This window comes from Uranotaenia lowii, chromosome 3 (genome assembly GCF_029784155.1).
Source record: "Uranotaenia lowii strain MFRU-FL chromosome 3, ASM2978415v1, whole genome shotgun sequence".
Lineage (NCBI taxonomy): Eukaryota > Metazoa > Arthropoda > Insecta > Diptera > Culicidae > Uranotaenia > Uranotaenia lowii.
The window spans coordinates 120,451,237-120,463,913 of record NC_073693.1 but is presented as its reverse complement, the minus strand read 5'-3'; the positions used below and the strand labels follow the sequence as shown (position 1 = coordinate 120,463,913).

General features: G+C 37.1%; 1 protein-coding gene across 5 annotated transcripts in view; it reads left to right on the top strand.

Moving 5' to 3' along the window:
• Positions 1 to 12,677, top strand: part of LOC129758691 (anion exchange protein 2) — a 194,886-nt gene that overhangs the window by 121,812 nt on the left and 60,397 nt on the right. The gene's annotated exons all lie outside the window — the stretch shown is intronic.

Genomic DNA, 12,677 nt, shown 5'->3' with positions numbered 1-12,677 from the left:
TCGAGACGATTTATTTTTTGAGTTACAAACAATCAAATGTCATTTGACTATAAAAGTTAGCTTATACCGTGCGAAACCCAATGCACAATAGGAAAAAAGTGTATAAACCGGTATGAAATTCAATGTCTTCCCTCCCACACGAAACAAATCTATGAAAATATACTTTCCTTTGGTGAAAATTTGATTGGACATAGTTTCAGACGCGCCGCACGAACTTACGCACGGAGATGTAGTGCCTTTTTAAGCCCTGGTTTCCCTATATTTTGTAAACAATCTAGAAATACTCTGATTTGAACTAAGAAATTTTGAACAAAAATTGAATGAGGTATTTGAGGCACCACACGCTTCAGAAAATGAAATGATGGCCGATTTTACACTCAATTTTCCTTTATTTAGGTCTCTTTAGACATAACATCACAAATGTAATGATTCAATTGAAAAGAAAAAAAGTTTACCGTTTACCTCACCCTTCCGCTCGTAACAAATCATAACTTTAAATTTTAATGCAAACATATATAGAACCATTTAAAAATTTCTCATAATTTCCTTTGGTTTGGATATCGTTAAATGCATTACGCACAGACCGACAAGTTTTATTACAAACCTACAAAATACTGCGTGTGAAATTTAATGTCAAATTTATTGAATACTAACTAAAGCAATGGCAAAAAAAACATTAGAACTTTAGATTAAAACAGGAATTGAGCTTGCTATCCAATGCTTATGAACATTTTTTTTACGTAGAATTACGTCTTTTTGAATACTCATTCGTACAAATAATATTCACCAAAATTGTATGAGAAAAAATCTGTTTGACGTGAGACTTGATGATTCGGAAACAAATTTTAAATAATTTTGACTAGACATTTCTCACGACAGGCTTTTTTACAAAAAATACAGTGATAAAAGACAGTTTTATGTAATTCTACGTTAAACTTGTTGTTGTTGGTTGCCCTTTAAATCTTTTCTATTTTTTTATATTTGTAGGCTTCAAAAAATCAAGTCCTTTTTTGGCAGACAAATAAACATAGTGTTGACTTCAATCGAGTTGAAAATTTTGTGAGAACAAACACAGCAGACATCAGAGTGTTATGGATATATTTTGCTACCTGTACAACTGATGTTGGAAACATTTGAAAATGATTAAACAAAACTTTGAGTCAAATTTAGTTTAATTTTTCATCAAAAGTTCAATAACTTAGATTTTTTTGCTAAGGTAACAACATTGTTGTTTTTCCCCATAAGTACAATATTTATAACATAAGACTTTTGTAAAACATTCCAGTTTCGAAATATAGCTAAGAGATCAAGTCACCTCAAGGATCAAGTATCCTCGAACTCCGCCAAATGAATTTTAGCATTCTGTAGAACCTTAATGGAAAAATGTAGTAAGCTTTCTGCGTAGAATATGATCAGTTCAACATCTGACAGTTTCGTCTGGTTTTGTATTTTAATTAATTAAAATTGTAAACACGAACGATGTTTATTTTAATGAATGCAAAACATCAACCATTGGCGATTCTTTTAGAAATATTAAAGTCGCAATTAGTTATAAAAATGATTGATTTTGTATGTTGTAAAGCGATAATGTCGAATATTGATTATTGTTATATTTATCGAATCGAGAAAATAAACTTTTGAAACTTCTTGTTTTGCTGAATAGGGCTCTTGCTACACACGCATACATAAGGTCTGTTGGGCAAACATTACAGATTTTTAGACATGGGAAAGGAAAATGTTGAAATCGCAGGTTTCAGTGGTGGAATAGAGTAGAAGTATCAAAGTACTCATTGAGAAATGAGTACTTTCCCGGTTAGGAAATATGATAAGTGGAAAGTGACAATTAGCTATCGCTAATTAATATAGTTGTATTCTACTGACCTCACAGACGAAACATGAATAAAGATAACTCTATTCCACCACTGAAACCTGCTTTTTCAACAGGTTATGGGCCCAGATACGTCTGGATTGGAAAATTATGAGTTAGTGAGAGGGGTACTCTCAAGTATATTAGACTTACGGTTAGCAAGTTCTGCAGCAGCCAGCGCAGAGGGACAAACCAGCTCAGAGACGAGCCAGAGGACCAGCCAGCGCCGAGACGAGCCAACCTAGGGTCCCCGAGCCAGCGGAGATGGACCAGCCAGGGCAGAGGTCAGGCAGCCAAAAGTCCACGGCCAATTAGGAGGTACCGCCAGAGCCCGGGGAGGTTCGCGGATTGAGAGGGTTACTCTCGATGCCGTCACGAGCCACGATGCGGTTAGCAAGCGTGAGCTTACGACCGACGGCCGGGAGGAGTCCCAGGATCCGCAACCGAGATGGTTCAGCGTGAAGGTCCACCCCGGAAAAATTGGGTGGAGCTGATAGCCGAGAGGGTTACTCTCGTGCTATGGTTGTGCGCTGTGGTCAGCAGTTATGAGCTGATCCAATCGCAGAAATCCACCAGCGCAGAGGATCGTCAGCGCAGAGGCCACGAGATGCTTCAGGTCAGCCAGAAGGTGCTACTGGAGTTCGTCGCCGAGAAATCGGGTTCCGAGAGGGCTGATCTCGTGATGTGGAGCTACGCTGCAGCCAGCACGCGTGAGCTGATCCAAGCCTGCAGTAAATTTTTTCTGCGGTTTTGGAGGAGGTGTTTTGGGCAACGGTTAGTTGCCAGCAACTTCAGCAACGCATCAGAGTCAAATCGGATTCATGCTGCTCAAAGTTGTTCCCCGGCTTCTTGCAGCATTGAAGCAGCGGAACAAAACTCTATAAAACTGAAAGTCGAGAGGATTATTCTCGTGCTTTGGAGTTGCACTGCGGTAAGCGTGCGCGAGTTTGTTTTTGGCGGATGTTTGATGTTTCGGGTGCTTCGGAGGAGGTGGTTTCGGTGACGGTTAGTCGCTAGCGGAGTTAACCAGTTATTGCTGCCTACCTGCCGAGAGTGCAAATGCTCGAAGTCATCGAGATATGAAGACTTTGACGTAAACGTGAAGAAAGCTGCAAGAGATTGTTTACCTGGGGTTACCAGAAAACAACATGCAAGATATGCTGTGCGTTCGCATACTGAGGTTATCAGCCACCAGAATCAACGGAGATTAGTCATCGATTCTGGTGCCAGTTAACGTACGTTGCGAAACGAGAGCGACATCAAGGGTAGCAATAACGACGATGATGACCAAGATTCCGTCAATCCGGAACCGGCTCTGAGACGCAGACGGCGATTCAGAGCTACTCAGCACAGATGAAAAGCTACCTCAAATCATCAACACAATGAAGCGCACTAAGCAACTATCACGCAGCCCCGGATGAGAGCGAAATTTGGGATTAATCCCAGGTTACAGGAAACCCATTCTGTCTCTGACACGAATGTTCGAGGCACGCAGCTGAACTATGGTGAGGTTATCACCGAGCAGCCGTTCAACGATTTGATCGGTTGTTTGAAATCATCCGAATATCAGTGCTGCGGTTAGCGCACTTAGCAAATACCAGGCCAGCCCGGCGGATAGGCATTGGCTAGGCCTGAAGCGTGTTCTGTGATACCTTCGACGTATGATCGATATGGCGTTGGTATACCGCAGATACACAAACTCGGATCCATTTCGAGAATCTTATTTCGTGGTCAACGAAACGTCATCGACTGGAGCCTTGTGCTATGCGGTGAAGGAAGGTTTGTGGTTAGCAAACTTCCTAAGTGAATTGGCTGTGGTTAGCACTTATTTCACTTCGATGGAGTACAACATTCCATGCATCCAGTACCTGGAAGAGGCGCGGACCCATCAGTGGATGAAGCATCTGGGCGTGAAGTATGCATTCATCAGGGAGATCGTAAGAAGCGGTCAGCTTTCTTTGAGGCACTCTCTACTGAGGATCAGCCAGCTGATGCGTTCACGGATGCGTTACCAAGGCGAAGCTGTTCAGCATTCTCAATTAACGAATTAAGAGGAGGTTTTGAACTTACGGTTTTCGAGAGAAGTTTTCCGGCAGCAGATGATTCTTCTGCAACGTCGACGAACCAAAACAGTTTGTTTTGGCTCTCTGTTTGATTTGGTCAATTCGTCTATTGAGAACAATAGCGATTGATCATTGATGATTGCTTATGACAGCTGGTGATGATGTACACGGTACAAATGTTTACATCATCACACTGTGGACCAATATAACTCAAACTGTGATTAGCAGTTACAGAAATGAGTAGAAGCATCAAAGTACTCATTGAAAAATGAGTACTTTCCCGGTTAGGAAATATGATAAGTGGAAAGTCGCTAAATAATATAGTTGTATTCTACTGACCTCACAGACGAAACATGAATAAAGATAACTCTATTCCACCACTGAAACCTGCGTTTTTTACAGAAAAATTCAACTTAAAAAACTAGCCGACCCGATGTGCTTTGCTACACATTCAAAAATAAATTATATTTAAATTTTTTTTTAATATTGATTTAATTTTTGTAGCATCATTTGAAATCAAATGTCAACATAAATATATCCAAAGCAACCACTTTATGAGAGCTGCAGCTGGAGTTTTAAATGCAATATAAACATTATTTCAGCTTTTCATCGGAAAGGGCTTGTGATATAGTTCAGTTGGCAAGTCAGTTGCCTCCTGAGCGAGTTCCAGCCCAAGAGTTGTACCGGATAAATTATTCAATAACTGTCCGCCAACTGCAACGTTGATATAAAGCCGCGAATCTCATAAAATAGTAATACAACTTTAGATTATGGAAAAAATAACACATATTTACTGATGCTTGATATCTAAACATAATTTTCATGATCTTAATGTTTTTTTTTTCGTTTTTAGTTCAGGATCTCATGAAGCTTATCATGAAATATATTCTTACCCCATTGCACAATGGGGAAAAAAGTGTACAAACCGCGAAGAAATTCAATATCTTTCGTGCTACATGACCCAAATCTATGGAAATATACTTTCTTTTTGTGAAAATTTCCGGAGAATCGATTGGACATAGTTTCAAACGCCGCACAAGCTTACGAACGGAGATATAGTGCCTTTTTAACCCCTAATTCCCCTATATTTTGTAAACATTCCAGATAAACACTGATTCGAACCAGAGAATTTTGAACGAAAACAGACCGTGTGTAATTTTTTCTGAGGAATCGAATGAAGGCTGTTCTGGCCACCGCACGCTTCAGATAATGGAGTTATGGCTGTTTTTACCCTCAATTCCCCTATATTTTTCAATTATTTCAGAAAACAGCAAATTCGAACTTGAAAATTTTGAACCAAATGGATTGTATTTTGTGTGATTTTTTCCGAGAAATCGAATGAATGCTGTTTGAGCCCCCGCACGCTTTGGAAAATGGAGTTTTGGCTGTTTTACCCTAAATTCCCCTCAATTTTTCAAATTGTTAAGAAAAAGCATGTTCGGACTTGAAAATTTGTAATCTTTTGGGACGTATCTTGTGTAATTTTTTCCGAGGAATCCAATAAAGGCTGATTGAGCCACCGCACGCTTCGGAAAATGAAGTTATGGCTGTTTTTACCCTCAATTCCCCTATATTTTTCAATAATTTAAGAAAAAAGCATGTTTGGACTTGGAAAATTTGAACAAAATGGATTGAAAAATGTAGGGGAATCGAGGGTAAAAACAGCCATAACTCCATTTTCCAAAGCGTGCGGTGGCTCAAACAGGCTCCATTGGATTCCTCGGAAAAAATCACACAAGATACGTCCCAAAAGATTCAAAATTTTCAAGTCCGAACATGCGTTTTCTTAACAATTTAAAAAATGTAGGGGAATTGAAGGTAAAACAGCCATTACTTCATTTTCAGAAGCGTGCGGGGGCTCAAACAGCATTCATTCGATTCCTCGGAAAAAACTCCACAAAATACTTTACTTTTGGTTCATAATTATTTGGTCCCAACATGCTTTTTTTTGAGCTATTTCAAAAAAGTTGGGCAATTGAGGGTAAAACAGCCATAACTCCTGTTCCTTATCCGTGCGGTGGCTCAAATAGGCTTCGTTGGATTCCTCGGAAAAAATCACATAGGATTCATTCCATTTGGTTCAAATTTTTCAAGTCCGAACATGCTTTTTTCTTAAATTATTGAAAAATATAGGGGAATTGAGGGTAAAAACAGCCATAACTTCATTTTTCGAAGCGTGCGGTGGCTCAAACAGCCTTTATTGGATTCCTCGGAAAAAATTACACAAGATACGTCCCAAAAGATTACAAATTTTCAAGTCCGAACATGCTTTTTCTTAACAATTTGAAAAATTGAGGGGAATTTAGGGTAAAACAGCCATAACTCCATTTTCCAAAGCGTGCGGCGGCTCAAACAGCATTCATTCGATTTCTCGGAAAAAATCACACAAAATACAATCCATTTGGTTCAAAATTTTCAAGTTCGAATTTGCTTTTTTCTGAAATAATTGAAAAATATAGGGGAATTGAGGGTAAAAACAGCCATAACTCCATTATCTGAAGCGTGCGGTGACCAGAACAGCCTTCATTCGATTCCTCAGAAAAAATTACACACGATAGGTCTGTTTTCGTTCAAAGTTCTCTGGTTTGAATCAGTGTTTTTCTGGAATGTTTACAAAATATAGGGGAATTAGGGGTTAAAAAGGCACTATATCTCCTTTCGTAAGCTTGCACGGAGTTTGAAACTATGTCCAATCGATTCTCCGGAAATTTTCACAAAAGGAAAGTATATTTCCATAGATTTTGGTCATGTAGCACGAAAGATATTGAATTTCTTCGCGGTTTGTACACTTTTTTCCCCATTGTGCATTGTAAGAAGGGAGGGTCTCAAATAATCATAGAATTATACATCGTACCCATACATTTATTATTATGTAAGACCCCTTCTCCCCTTCCTCTGAGGGGAAGGGGTCTCATACCATTATAGAAACCTGCCCTGGCCTCCAATACCCTCACTTGCCACGTTTCACACAAATCGGTTCAGTATTTAGTTCCCGAGTCTATAGGGAACAGACTGACAGAAATTCATTTTTAAGTATATTTATGAATAGAGCTGTCACTTTTGTTTGCCAAACAACTTACTCATACTAAACATTGCACTGTGCAAAAGCCCAACCGTCTAATTCTAAGTAACCAAAGGAGTAACCAATCATAATGTGTTTGATCGAACTGTTGGTGTCTTCCAGCTATTTTTAGGAATCTCCGGCTAATAGGTGGATTATTAAGGTTATTTTTATATCCATCTAGGGTTAAGCTGGTTAAACAACAGAAATCTAACAACTCAGCTAGGTAAATTAAATCTAATACTAAGCAAACACTTCCAAATCGAATTGGAAATCCTGCTACGAAGCAGGTAGGTAATCCCACAAAACTGTTTTTGAAATTCCATCCGGAACGCTCCAGCCAAAGCTATCAATCAACACTTTCGAAAGCTTCAGGGAGAGAAGTTGCAGGACGAAAAGGAGGAGCAGAAAGCGGTCGGATGCCGCCGACAACAGCAATCTGACACTTTTCCTGAAAACTTGTTTTTCTCAGCTTATCGTCATGCAACCATGGTTTGTGGTTAGCCTTCTAAGTATAGGGTAAACAACCAAGTTCTATCATCTCTGCAAGACTTATATTACAAAATTCGAATAAAAGTAGAATTTTTAAGTATAACATCTTAACGGATATTATTCATTCGATTCTATAAATTTATTTTTAAATCTTCTGAACAATAAAATTTAAGCTGCGAAACCCCATTAATAGCAACTGTTTACCTTCAACTTCCGTTTTCCAAGATTTTGAGGAAGGAAGCGCACAGACACGCGCACACACACATTGATTCACCTGTACACAAACCAGGCAAAACAAAAGCCCACATACTCACCCCAGACAGGGGAAGGCGTCTGTTTCCTATCCTCCTGTTCGCATCTACAGCTGGCTCAGGTGTTACTTCTTCTCAGGTGATACATACTGGGACGTGCCGTTTCGGTTCCCAGAATCAACTCACACTGGGTCGCACGTCACGTTCGGGAAAACACCCCCGCACCCCCAAAATCATCCCTCCCCCATTCGCTGTTCGACGCGTGAAAACTTTTGGAACCAGCCAGCCACGCTCTGCTAAAAATATAACGGCTATAGGAAATCTGAACTGGGAAAAACTCGTTTCGGTTGGCTACCTACTACTTACTCATCAATTGATGAAAAAGAGAAAAACGGAATTGAATGGAAAACTTTTATGAATGTAGTTTATGATTCGTGCTAAAATATCTCAAGCAATTAAAAGGATTTATGGCGATTGTCCAAACTCCAAAATCAATTAAATTTTGCCGAAGTTTCAGGTCCAATATATCTACGGATTGCAATTAAATTCGTTCATCTGATATCAATGATTGATATTCTCCCGGGACCTTCAGCGGCACTTTAAACTAGTTGAGCGATTACTATCAACAGATCGTCTACCGAGGGAGAAAAAAAAACATGAAATGCATCCCCCTGTACCAGACACACGAGATCACGCTCGAGATCGTTCTACATATTTAATTCATTGATCAGCCACCGTCTGTCGCCATTCATGCAACGCAAACCGCAACACCGCCATCGCCGCGCCAATCCGAGGACATTTTTATTTATCATCTCACGAAAACAAATTAAAGACAATCAATTGTGAGTCCTATTACTCACTCATTCTGTCACAACTCTACTGCCTCGATTAGTTCCGTTGACGAGATGATGATGATTGGCGTGCAATCATCAAAGGCCGATCTCATCACACCCGGAGTGTCCAACATTTCGCAACTTATCTCAGATCTAATATAAGCGGGACGCGCCGATGCATGCATTTAACTCTTGGAGGAGCGGTCCGTTTATTGCAGGTGTTGTAACTGAAGATCGTTGAATCTTTTTAAGGTTATATGAGAGCCTCAAAGCAATAGGGGAATTTATGTAAAAATGATCGATTTTGAATCAATAATGCCAAGCGGTTCTTTGATTAAAATACCTAAACATTCGAAAGAAGAACACAAATTGTCAAAAAATGTATATAAAATGGCCACACACAACAATCTAAAAAAGTGTTTTCCCGAAATCAGTATTTTTGCAACTTTAGCTTCAAGGGTCTCATATATCAAAATTCACTTTGAATGAAAAATATTTAAACCACTAAGGTCGATTCCAGAAGATTCTGGATCTCAATTTTTGATTGGAATTTTCTGCAAAGCCATCCTCTTGAAGCTGCGGAACCAGCAATTTTGCACAGATGGATGTCTTAAAAAGAAGAACTAAATATCGCAATATTTATTATACGGCATTGAATCAATAAAAAAAATAAACTGTAGTCAATTGTAGGCGAGTCATCGAATTTTTAATCGAAGACTGCTCAATAACTTCAGCACAGACTGTTTTGCGATGATTTTAAACACATTTTTTTCAATCTTTCGCAAAGTTTTAAAAAAAAAATCTGCAGGCTACACATGTTTTCACAAACATGATTTGGTAGGTATGGACCCAAAAAGATCCAGTGGGTCTTACTTTGGAGCAATTTGGCGGATTCATCTCATTCGGTACGATCTGGACTTTGTTGGATTGGTACCGTCAACTGGGGCAACATGCAACAATTTTCAACTTCAATGGCTTCTAAAAAACTTATGTTCACAATTAATCCTACCCCTTATGCATAAAAAGTTTTAAGGATGCTGGGGTATCAAATTGGCGTAGTTAGAAAAATTATAGGTTTCTTCAGTTATTTTTAATTTTCTAAAAACATGCGATTTTCACCCTCCTTAGAAAATGGGGTAACTTGCAACAAACTTTGTTTTTAATGAAAAATCTTATGAACACGTACAAAAATTTATAGTTTTTAATATATTAGCGATGCCTTAAAGATCATTACGCATGACAACACCAATTGCAGTAGTTTTTGGATCTGTAATAACTAATATTTACATTTTTTCTGAAAATGAAGATGCTGCATACATTTAGGGGTTAAATAATACTACGAAAAATTCTAAATGCTGAAATCATTAAAATAAATGTTTGGATGAATGAAATTTCAATGTTTACAAACGCGTGATGCAAAACATTCATATCCCAACACATGGAAACAAGATTTACAAGGTATTTCTTTGATTTGCATTTTGTTGCATTTAACCCCAGACACCTAACGGAATTTTAAAAATATTTATTTAAAAAAATTGGGTGATTGTTCGAAAAATATTTTTACACCAACAATGTTGGTATAACATGAGGAAACTAGTAAAAAGTTTGTAGGTAATATTATCAAGCCAATCTGTCATACTGGGTAAAGTTTTTTTCGGCATCAAAAAATGTTAAAATTTGTACATTTATTGCTCGATTTTTCAAATTTTACATAAAAATGAAAAACTTAAGAAAACTAGCTTAAAATGTGAGAAATTATGTCATCATCATTTTGTGATCATTAAAAGATAACTTTATAACAATACATTAAATTAAAAATTGATTTAATGTAGTGTTATATAAATGTTGCATCGAACCCCGCTGTTGCATGATGCCCCGTTTGACGGTACCAAGCCATCGTGTCCCTTCAGTAGTGAACTGATTGAAAATCAGGCCACAACAGTACTAAGTGATTATGCTTGAAGATCATGGGGAGCAGGCGACAATTCAGGCGTTCTCGAATGTGAATAGCAGTATTCATTGTGTCAGCAGGGAGCGAAAAGTATAATATTTCCAACAATAATCCACTCATATTTAGCTATATTGATGATTGATTCTCGACCAGCCATCAATATCAAACTTTCAACCATAAATACAACAAAATATCTGATGGATTTTCAATCACCAACTTATAAAACAATAGATTCAACTTCAAAAGTCTCATTGATTTTATAAACATTGCATACTCAACTACTTTTATGCAATTGAATTTTGGCATTTAACCATAAAAATTATTAATCATACTATACTGTTCTGATTGTTTTTTTTTTTTCACTCATAATCATAAATATGGATTCAACTCAATTTTTCTGATTGTTTTTTTTACATTCAACAATAAATATGATACATTCAACTATATTTGATCATTGATTGAAGTATATTTTATCATTGATTCAACTATATTTTATAATTGATTCTACTTTATTTTATAATTGATTGGAGCATATTTTATAATTGATCCAACAGTACAAAACATTTATTGCAATAATGGTTTTTAGAATATGATAATTAACTAGGGGGTTTTCGGTTTATTTCAGTACAAGGTGAGTAGAGAACCGGAAAACATTTTTCCGATGATCAAAATCGAATGTCGGAGGATTTTGGGCTTATTTCAGAGGGGGGGGAGGCTGTGTGGGTTTGTTGAATTTTATTGTTTTGGGGGGTTATGAAAGGATGAAAAAACGAATAATACCCCTTGCACTAAATCCTTTTTCGGCTCCGATATCTCGGGCTGCCTCCGATCCGGTCTTTTCGCCCTCTCCTATTTATATATGGTTCGTAACTTCTCAAGATCGGATTGTGTTCCACCGATAAAATGGAGGAAACTAGTTGCTTTCTTTTGTTTTAATTTTTGCTTACCTCGGATTGAAATTTACACGCCCAATACTTTCACGGACATTCGACGAGCAAGGATGTGTAACGGATAAATGCTTATTGTAAGGGCAATGCTTATTGCCGTGCAGGTGGCCACGACTTCAACTGATATCTCCTCGAAAAAAAAAAACAACGACGGACAAAAAACAATATTTCCACAAAGCAAAACACCCTTTGCAGCGCACTGCCGAAAATGAAAAAAGTGACTTTCGCCGATGAGATGCGGAAGGGTTGACCTGTCTTTTTCCGATCCTCTTAGAGGTTCCGTTCCGCGACGTCTGTTTCCTTCCTTTTTTTATTTCATTGTGGATATGTATGCGTGAGACTTCGAAAGTATAGAAAAAAGTAACAGTGGTGCCAATTCAATAAAACATAACAATTGTTGATGAAAGTAATACACTGTAATTTAAAATGCTTAAAAATCAACTAATAAAATCAATCATATAACTGTAGTTAAACTTATAATATTTATAGTTGAATGCTTAAATTCAATCAGACAACTGTAGTTAAATCTATCATATTTATAGTTGAGTCAGTTATATTATATTATATATAGTTGATTGCATAGAGTCAATCAGCAGTTTATAGTTGAATCTTTTAAATTTATAATTGAGAGCAAAAATTTAATCATACAATTGAACTTGAATCTAACATACCTACAGCTGAATCAGTTATACCGTAACAGTTGAATCTATTATATTCATAGTTGATTGTGTAACGTTAGTTAGCAGTTTGTAGTTGAATTTATTATATTTGTATTTGAATGTCTAAAATCATTCATTCAATTGTAGTTAAATCATCATATTCACAGTTTAATCAATCATACCATTATAGTTGAGTCTGCTACGATCATAGTTGATTGCGTAAGGCAATCAGCAGTTGGTAGCAAGGTTGCCAAAATCACAGAAAAATCTGTAATTTCACAGAATTTTGAGCGAATTTTATCAAAAAATCTGTGTCCCAATATTCCAATATATTAATTTTGGAATCATAAATATGGATTCAACTCAATTTTTCTGATTGTTTTTTTTACATTCAACAATAAATATGATACATTCAACTATATTTGATCATTGATTGAAGTATATTTTATCATTGATTCAACTATATTTTATAATTGATTCTACTTTATTTTATAATTGATTGGAGCATATTTTATAATTGATCCAACAGTACAAAACATTTATTGCAATAATG